The sequence below is a fragment of the Loxodonta africana genome, chromosome 9 (assembly GCF_030014295.1).
Source record: "Loxodonta africana isolate mLoxAfr1 chromosome 9, mLoxAfr1.hap2, whole genome shotgun sequence".
In the NCBI taxonomy this organism is placed as follows: Eukaryota; Metazoa; Chordata; class Mammalia; order Proboscidea; family Elephantidae; genus Loxodonta; species Loxodonta africana.
In genome coordinates, this window is record NC_087350.1 from 52939283 (window position 1) to 52950087 (window position 10805).

General features: G+C 40.6%; 1 pseudogene; it reads right to left on the bottom strand.

Moving 5' to 3' along the window:
- Positions 1–7712: 7712 nt before the first annotated feature.
- LOC100670791 (olfactory receptor 1L4-like) lies at positions 7713–9024 on the bottom strand (annotated as a pseudogene).
- Between the last annotated feature and the right edge of the window lie 1781 nt (positions 9025–10805).

Sequence of the window (10805 nt, forward strand, 5' to 3'; positions counted from 1 at the left end):
TTCATAGTCCTGCTCTTAACCATTTCACTATATTACATTTCTGCCTGTTAAATATTTGCTGAAAAATAAACCCAGAAATGACAGGTTTTACAACATCTTTAAGGGTTCGGGGTGTTGCATAGTGACAAGAACAAGAACAAGATTCTTAGGATCAGAATTAGTGGAAAGAGTTGGTTTTGGGTTTTAAGTCCTAGTTTAGTTTAGTTACTGTGATGGTTAAGATTGTGTGTCAACTTGGCTGGGCCATGATTCTCAGTGTTTACATGTGATCACTCCCATGATGCGGTCTGCTGTGAGTAGCCAGTCAGTTGAAAGGGAGTTTCCTTGGGCCTGTGGCCTGCATCCAAATATAAGCAGATGTTTTAGCTTTTTGTTTTCTCTGACTCCTGCAGCTGCCTCCTGTTCTTCTGCCCTCTGGTTCCTGGGACTTAGGCTATCAGCTTATCCACCATCATGGATTTCCACACAGCATTGTCTCTGATCAAGGCACTTTGAGGCAAATGAAGTGCAGTAGGCCAATTCTCATGGAATTCACTGGTCTTACCATGTTCCCCATCATCTTTAAGCAGCTGTCCTGATAGAATGATGGAATGGCCTTCTAAAGACACAATTACAGAGCCAGTTAAGTGGCAATACCTTGCAGGGTTGGGGCTGTGTTCTGCAGGAGGCTGTATATGCTCTAAACCCGTGTCCAATATATGGTGCTGTTTCTCCCATACCCAGGATTCATGGTCCGGTAATCAAGGGGTGGAAATTGGAATGGCACCAGTTACTATTACCCCTAGTGATCCACTCACAAGATTTTCCCTTCCTGTTCCAGTGACCTTATTCTCTGCAGGTCTAGAGGTCTTAGTTCCAAAGGGAGAAATGCTCCCACCTGGAGACACATCACTGATTCCATTGAACTGGAAGTGAAGAATACCACCAGGCCACTTTGTGGTCCTTATGCCTCTGGATCAACACGCAAAGAAGGGAGTTATCATACTGGCTGGTGTGACTGATTCTGATTACCAAAAGGAAGTCAGGTTGATATTACATAATAGAGGTAAAGAGGAGTGTGTCTGGAATGCAGGAGATCCCTTAGGGCATCTCTTAGTACTACTATGTCCTATGATTAAAGTCAATGAAAAACTATAGCAATCCAATTCTCACATGACTACTAAAGACCTAGACCCTTCAGGAATGAAGGTTTGGTTTCACCTCACCAGACAAAGAACCACAACCAGCTGAGGTGCTTGCTAAGGGCAAAGAGAATACAGAATGGGTGGTAGAAGAAGGTAGTTCTGAATGCCAGCTGTGGCCATGTGACCAGTTGCAGAAATGAGGACTGTAATTGTTATTTCTACTTTGTATGTGTCCATCAAATATTTTTGTTTTCTTCACTTGTAAAATATAAGATGTAAATAGGGCTAGTACATTTTCGGTTGTATGCGTGTTAGTGTATCATGTTAGGTGCAAGTATGACTTCATAACTGTCTTTATTCAGAGATTATATATGGTTTAAGGAGATGTGTACATGTGCCAAGTTGACAAGAGGTGGACTGTGATGGTTAAGATTTTGTGTCAACTTGGCTGGGCCATGATTCTCAGTGTTTACATGCGAACACTCCCATGATGGGATCTGCTGAGTAGCCAATCAGCTGAAGGCAAGTTTCCTTGGGGGCGTGGCCTGCATCCAAATATAAGCAGATATTCTGGCTTTTTGCTTGCACTGGATACTGTAGCTGACTTCTGTTTGTCTGACCTGTTCTTAGGGTTTGACCTATCAGCTTATCTGCCAGTCTCAGGATTCATAGACCTTCACAGCCTGGAGCGGAGCCCTGCTTCCCTATCTGCCAGTCTTGGGTTTGCCAGCTTATGTGGGTATGTGAATCAGGAGAAGCCTCTCTCCTAATCCATGGACTTGGGGCATTTCAGCCTCTACAGTTGCATGAGCCATTTCTTTGATACAAATCTCTTTCTATATATATTTATATGCTTTGCTGGTTTTGCTTCTCTAGAGAACCCAGCCTAAGACAGTTACTTACCAACTGTTCCTTTTGGAAAGTCTTTTTACCTGTTTTATTTTTCTGATGGAAAAAATGTCACGGACAACAAATGACTGAATATGTTTGAAAAGTGCTTTGTAATTGAACAGATATTGTCTAAATAGTATTTATATAAATAACACATAATATAAATAAAGTAATGATATGAAAACAGTGCTTATAATTGATATGTAGTACCTGGTTCACCTGGTTAAGGTGAAATTACAAATGAGCTCTTCAGAAAGTGAAGAAGAGTGTATGAAAGTGTGTGTGTGTGTGTGTGTGTGTGTGAAATAGTTGTGATGATCTCTGGATAGAGAATAAAGCCTAAACTAGAAAATGGAATAGCAAAAAGGTGCAGAACTGGGGGTATTATGTTTTCCTGGGTGGAGAGGGGATGGAACAGAAGCTTCTAGTGAGTTTCTTGCTGTGTATTCCAGGTCAGGAAATCTACAGTAGGTCTGATAGTTGTCACCCTGCTTAAATATTTTAGTGACAGAGGACTCCCTCAATGCCTTCTAATTTCTACCCATGAAACCACAACTAGAAATGTATACGTTTTTGGTATTAGAGTCAAAAGTCAAGAATTCTAAATCTAGCAGTTCGTAGCAAGTGACTGTAATTTTGCTTTTCTTTTATGTGTGGAATTATTGATTTTTTAAGCATTCAGTAAGTATCTCCTTCTAGGTATAGGGGAAACAGAGCAATCAGATACTAAGTCATCCTTCAGATGTTTGAAAGCAGCGACTCTGTGCCCCTGAACTTTTTTTGTATGTGAAATACCTCCCACCTCCTCAGGCCTTCCCCAGGCCTGGCTTCAAGTCCTCTCCCACCTCCAGTCACACTCTTCCTCAGTTTCTGGCATGGCTAACACTCCCTGTGTAGCAGAAACGTATGTCCATTGAGAATGTAAAATCTTGGGGAACAGCCGAAATCCACAGAATTCTAGATTGTTAGAAATTGAAGGGATCTTAGAAACCACCTAGTTCAGAGGTTTCCAAACTGTGATTCAAGGAATCCCAGGATTTCCTGGAAAAGTCTCAGAAGGGCCGACTGTAGGTGAGGTTTAATGTAGATGGGGCTATTTAGGAGTCCTAGGACCTTTTCTCTTTTTATAGAGAAATTCTGTTTTTGTGTGTCTTATAGATAACAAAAACAGACGATAATTTTAAAGACAGCATTCCAGTGCTAAAGAAAAAGTTTCAAATTATAGATTCTAATCTACATAATCAATTTACAGAGGGCCAGCTGAGGCCTAAAGAAGGAAGTTGGTCATTTAATATCACACTGAGTTGACAACAGAGCTGGTATGACAACCCAGGTCTTAGGAATTTTCTCCTCCTTCTGACTTCTCATGTTCAGCCTCTCCCACAGCCCATGCTGCTCTGAAGTTGGGATGAGGCCGTTTAGGTGGCCTCTCTTTAGCAGGACTGTTTTGGGGACACCCTAAAGTCAGGCTGGGCTGATGGAAGCTGAACTTTTACCCATCAACATCAGAGCAGCAAAACTGTTCCTCCAAAAAGGTCATTCCTTTTGCTTAGAGTCTCACCTCTTACTAGCAAATCCTATTGTGAATGGAGAAGGAAAACAGAGGAGTGTGGAGGAGTTAGAGGCACTCAAACAATGATATGAAAGAGTTCGGGTGCTAAGGTCAGATGATGTGGCTTGTAATCTCAACTATGACACTAACTTGCTGTATATTATTAGGAAACTCATTTTCCTCCTCATAAACTGATTAGAGAGGATGATTACCAAATTTCTGACACTTCAAGTTAGAAACACTTTAGGTTGGGTATGTTTAAGGATACCAGCTACTAACTAGGTAAAATATGGTGACCCCCAGGGTGGTCTTTGTAGGATCCAAGTACCTTCTCCTTAGTCTTGTTGGCCCTGATGTCTAGAGGAGGAATGGAAGTCTTGGGGCACAGAAAGAATGTTCATATTAGGCCATGAAAAGGAAAGGGCCTCAAGTTCTGGTGGGAGGTGTCAGGACCTGCAATGCTGGGTACGTGGTACTTGTGTGATTGTTGCTTTGGCCTAGACATGGGGTTGTCAGTTCTTGAGGTGACCACTTTTCTTCCTCCTCTAGAGAGGTGACCCCTCCATGTAGCTCCTAACACTGGAGTCATGAGTCTTTCTTCCATGCTCAACTGTCCACAACCTGACCCGTCCAGGTTCCATTAGTTAATAAGAAATAAGGTGGGAACTTGGTAGCACCTAACTGTTCCGACCACTCCTCAAGGAGGTATGTGGCCTCCCTAGGAACAAACTCCAAGGAGTTTATTAAACACTGTAGCTGGGAGGGGAGTAGACACCTCTCAGTAGATGCCATGGTAACACAGGGTACCAGAGCATCATTTTCCACATGCAGAAAAGTGAAACAGCATCCATGTCTCACACCATACACAAAAACAAATTCAAAATGGATTAAGGAGCTAAATGTGCAAACTAAAACTATAAAATTCTTAGAAGAAAAAGCAGCGGCAACACTGTCAGGCATAGCTTTCAACAACGGATTATCTAATATGATGACAAAAGCACAAACAGTGAAAGACAAAATAAATAAATGGAAACTCATAAAAATAAAAAGCTTCTATTCATCAAGACTTTACCAAGAAAAAATGAAAAGACAAGCTACAGACTAGAAGCATATCTTTGGAAACCATATATCTGACAACAACCTAATAAATAAAATATTTATAAAACTTCAACAATTTAGCAACCAAAAAACAAATGACCAATCATAAAATGGAAAAAGGACTTGAGTAGACATTTTACCAAAGAAGATATTCAAATGGCCACAAAACACATGAAAAGATGCTCAGTGTCATTAGCTATCAGAGAGATGCAAATCAAAACCACAATTAGATGTGCTTTTACTTCCACTAGGATAGCTAAGATTAAAAACAAAAGCAAACAAACAAAAAAGCAGAAAATAACCGTGTTTGGTGGGAATGTGGGGAAATTGGAACCCTTATCTATTTCTGGTGGGAATGCAAAATGGTATTTCCACAGCCTTTGTGGAAAACAGTGTGGTGGTGTCTCAAAAAACTAAAAATAGAACTACCATATGTCCCAGCAATTCCACGCCTAGGTATATAGAAAAAAGACTTGAAAGCGGAGACTCAAAAAGAGATTGTACACCAATGTTTGTTGCAGCACTATTTGCAATAGGCAAAAAGTGGAAACAACTTGAATACCCATCAACAAATGAATGGATAAACAAAATGTAGTACATGCATACAGTGGAATACTACTCAGCCAGTAGGAGAAATGAAGTCTTGATACATGCTACAGTATGGATGGACCTTGAAGAGGAGGATATTGAATGAGTGCCTAATTGCCTTCATGTATAACTGGGATCTATTTACAGCAGTTTATTTATTTCTCTTGGTGTGGGACTTTGTACTAAAGAGGTTATTGGATACTTAGACCTTTCCACTGATTAGATTCACCTTCAGAAAAGATTTACGTTTTTCTTAGCAATGCTTAATATCAACTTCCCAGTTTACCTTCTGGGATTTCTTTTCTGTATATCAAAACTCTTATTGAAGTCCCCAGATAGTTCTTTCCCATTGCAGCTCACTCATTCTGATGGATGACCAAATATCTTGTGGAAACTGATCTCATATTCTGATAGACACATGGCATTCTAGCTCAGACTGAGAAGTATAAGATTGACCTGAGGCCAGAATGGAAACCCATTCACTCCAGTATGCTACATCGTGGTCACTTGTTATCTAGAATTCCATTTAGTTTGAGCTTTTGGGAATATCCACAAGATCTTGATTTCTTAGGCCCTGGAGAATGACATCATGCTTGGGTCAGCGAAAAAGAGGAGGACCCTAAACAAGATGGATTGACACAGTTGGTGTAACAATGGGGTCAAATATAGCTACAATTGTGAGGATGGCAGGACCAGGCAGCATTTTGTTCTGTTGTACATAGGGTCACTATGAGTCAGGACCAACTTGATGGAACCTAACAACAAAAACAACAGTGCTTTATCGAGAAAAAGAACTCTGGGCTGACAGCAGAAGTGAGCTACATGAAACCCTCTACCAGCCTACTGTCGTCGAGTCGATTCTGACTCAGAGCGACCCTATAGGGCACAGTAGAACTGCCCCATAGATTTTCCAAGGAGTGCCTCGCGGATTCGAACTGCTGACCTTTTGGTTAGCAGCCGTAGTGCTTAACCACTACGCCACCAGGGTTTCAACTAAAGAGAACTTTGGTCCCAGGTTTCTTGGGACCAAAGGGCTTAATTAGTTCTATAAGTTACTAGAAGCTGTAATTAACAAACTTATTTATTTACCAGATGCCTGGCCTGGACATTCCTTGCATTGCTCATTGCATTTGATAAAGCATGAGAAAGCTATAATACATAAACAGAAAAAGTGGAAAGGGTACAAATATTCTAAGCCAGTACCCCCCAAAACAAAATTATTGGTTGGAGATAATGTTGAAAGCCATGTGTGCCTTTACCAACATGAATGCTACTGCAAAGTAGGTTTCTTTCTTGGCTTGCTGGTTGCTTGTTAATAATTGGAGGAGATAGTGACAACAAAGGCAGGGACCCTGATGTTGTATCTTAGGTGTCCTTGTAGTCTGTTAGACCACCATACACGTTTTGATATATATCTAAGACCAAAAGACAGATTCAACTTCAGGTCCTTCTATTGACAAAATTGCAACCCAGAAATGTTGGTGGTTATGAGAACCTGATGAAATAATTGAGACAAATTCAAAAAGAGTATAAACCTTACAATGCTATTGATATCGACAACATAATCCTTCAAGGAATGGTGAAGCAACTAATTTACACTGATGTATTTGTGTCTCATTTGAGTTGTATAATAGTCATTAGTGCTGTTCACTAAATATTTCTGGCTCTCCATCTTATATGCACATTTGAATTGTGATTCCTGGCTCCCTTGTGGTTGGTGCGGTCATGAGATTTGTTGTAAACAGTCAGTTATGGGCACAAGTGGTATGGGGCACTCTGAACCAGAATATTTATTGTCAGTGTAAAATCTTCAAGAGTCTTCCTCAGCTTCTGACAGAGTCATGAGAAATGTTTAGAATGGTGGCAGCTCCATCAGTTTGGGTCCCTGAATGTCTAAAAATGAGCAGCACCCTTACACTTTTCCAAGATGGACATGCGTGGAGAAGTAAACCTTTGGTTTTAAGATGCTAAGGTTTTGAAGTTGTTTGTTTCCACAGCATAACCTAGCTCATCCTGACCTATACATTGCTCTTTCCAGGATATAAAGGGCAGGGAGAAAGGAAGAATTAAGGGACAGGGGAAAAGGAGACAGGTACTGAGAATGCACACTGTCATTACATGGTGGTGGGGAAGTAGCAGGAAGGGCAAGTCTGCTTTGTAGATGCTTTACTCTTGCCAGCCTTGTTCTCCTGTTATCAAATTGTTCAGAAGACTCTAGCCTCACAGGGCTTTTCAAAGTTACTTGAATATATTTGTGCATTTATTGCCTCTCCCTGTGTAGATGCTTTCCACTGTTTGAAATGTTATGCCCATTGCTTCATTCCTCGTACCTTCATCTCTCAAAATTTAGTCTATCTTTAAGGATGATCTTAGCTATCTTGCTCCAAGATTTTCCCAGTTCTCTACCAAACCCAAGCTATTTATTCTTCTTTTGGGCTAATAGGACATTATAATTTCTTTAGTACTGGCCATAGTCAGTTTTATAGAAGAGTTATTTGCGGGATAGCCTTATTTTATTATATGGTGTCAATCAATTGTTTTCCTGAAATCAGAATTCCTAGCAATATGGAGCCTGGACCTGAACATGTATTTGGTCATGGACATAGACAGACAAGTGTTCTGACTCCAGCCCAGTGTTCTTACTGCTATCCAACACCACTTCTCATGACATCTCTGGATGCCATGCTGAAAATAGGCAAGAGGGAAGGATAACCTGTTAACTCATCTCCCAATTTTGACATTCCATCATTTTGTTCTTCTATGAGTGAATCCTGTCCCTTAACTTCCCCAAACCTCTCTTCATATCCTTGTTCCTCAAGCTGTAAATGAAAGTGTTCAACATGGGAGTCACCACCATGTACATGACTGTGGCTATTTGGTTCTTCCCTGCTGAGTACATGGACAGGGGCCTAAAATAAACATAGATGACACTCCCATAGAACAGGGCTACTACGGTGAGGTGGGAGTCACAGGTCAAGAAGGCCTTCCACTTCCCGGCTGCGGAAGGGATTTGGAGCACTGTGATTATTATCTGAATGTAGGAGAAGAGGATGCACAGGAAAGGTGTCACAATGACATCCAGGGTCTCAGTCATGACCAGAATCTGGCTGGAGAAAGTGTCAGAGCAGACAGCTTTAGCACAGGCTGAGTGTCACAAAAAAAGTGCTTAATGATATGGGAGGCACAGAAAGACAGGTGAGATATGAGCAGCACACAGAGCAAGGCATGCAGGTGAGATATGGTGCAAGAATCCAGTAACATGAGAAGGCAATGCCATGGGTTCATGACCACATCATAATGGAAGGGTTTGCAGATGGTCACTAGCTGATCTATGGCCATGGATGTCAGCAGGTAGCTGTCAGTATTCACAAAGGCTGTGAAGAAGTAAATCTGGACTAGGCTGCCCATGTAGGAGATAATCTTTGTCTGTGATAGTAAGCTCACCAGCATCTTGGGCACAATGACCGTTATGAAGCAGATATCCATGAAGGATAAGTTGCTGAGGAAAAAGTACATAGGGGTATGGAGTCTGGAGTCAGAGTGGATGGCTAGAATGATGAGCACCTTCCGCACCATGGTGACCAGTTACCTGGTGAGGAAGACGGCAAAGAGAGGCTTCTGCAGCTGAGGGTTGGAGGAGAGGCCCAGAAGGATGAAGCCTGAAGTGCTGCTACCGTGGTTCTTTTTCACCATGTCTCTGGACTACCTGGCTTGCATTTAGAAGAGCAGTGGGAGGGATGCAAAAGATAAGCTGATCAATACAGCTTCTTTCCTAACTTCCAAAGTATAAAAAAAAGCCCACTTTTATTAAAAAGCTTACTTCAAACAACTACAGAAAAACAAATTGGGAATCTAATTCGACAAAGGGAGAGTTAAAAAAAATTATAAATTCCTTCCTAAATTAGACACTAACTGTATTCGTAGGAACTTCTATGTGCCCTAATTTGTCTGAGTTCTTTGTGATTCTGTTTTTTAAAGATTGTTTTTAGGCTGTGTTTTGACCAACTCCTTATCCTCTTTTTTTGCCCCTTGGGAAGAGGCTGCTGGGTTCTGCTTTGGATTAAGAGATTTTATTCCCTATGTCCCCATGAGTCCTCTTCTGCTCATAGCTTCAGGAGTGTAGGGTGGAGACGGGATAAAAATGAGCATCAGAACTAATGAATATTCTTTGGTACCAGGGAAAGATTACCCAATAATCAAAGTAAGCATGCGCTTAGGACATCAACAAAGCAGGGGTCTTAGTTGTCCAAAGCAGAGACCCACAGATACCAAGCAGGACACAAGGAAAAGTGAGCACCACAATACAAGGGAACTGGCATGGTACTGAACGAAACTGATATCATCTTACAAATGTTGTGAAATTTTTGTATACTATAACAATTATATATTCCTTTCATTTTGGACTGGTCAGATATAACCTCACATTCAGTTCTTTCTAGTCGACCACATAAGAACGTGCCAGCGGCACTATAATCATGTGACTCATGACATATCTTGTGCCCCAGAAAGTGTCTTCGGATTGAGCAAATGCTTGTATTTTTATCATACTCTTTGCCATTGCTCTTGTCCCTGTTGGGTATCAGCAGTAGTCCAATGAACTGTGAGGATGCAGCATTAAAGAACAGAAAGCTGATTGTGCAAGTTTTTAAGTATTATTTCAGGTCAAAAAAACATTGGTGGAGATCTTCAAAGCACCCACCAACAAACACTGTACCACAAATGTATGAAATTATTTCTGACTGCCTTTTAAGTACTATTTCTTTTGACTATCTCAAACTTGAAGAACAAAATTACATGTTCCAAATCAATTTTTTTTAAAGCTTACTAATTAACAGATGGATTAATGCAGTGCCTGCAAGAATGGGCCCAAACATAATAGCAATCATGAGGATGGCACAGACTGGGCAGTGTTTCATTTGGTTGTACATAGTGGTCTCTATGAGTCAGAACTGACTCGACAGCACCTAACGAAAATTAACAGAAATACAGACCCTGTTTTGTGGACGTTATAGTTTGAATTCAAATGTAAATTTTACTTTATAAATTTTTCTTTTTTATAAATTTTATTTATTTTCTGTTACTCATATTTATTTGCAATGGTTGAACCAAATTTAAAAGTGGCATAAATTTATACCCAAGTATAAATGATACTGCCACAACTAAATGGAACACACACACACACAAAGCTCCAGGAAGATAAAAAGAAAAGGCTGTGGGAATCCTTAAAGACAATTCCAAAATTAACTTCCTTTTTAAAACAAAATGAATCAGAAGAGTCTTCTTCCTCTGAACGCTTGAATTTAATGGGTGCAAATCATTGTACTAGTACCACTAGTTCCGAAATTACTAATAAACCAAAAAAAAGAAAAAAAAAAATAGACCTGTTGCCATCATGTTGATTCTGACTCATAGCAACCCTACAGGACAGAGTAGAACTGCCCCATAGAGTTTCCAAGGAGTGCCTGGTGGATTTGAACTGCCCAGTTGTTAGCAACTGTAGCACTTAACCACTGTGCCACCAGGGTTTCCGAAATTACTAATAGCAATATGAA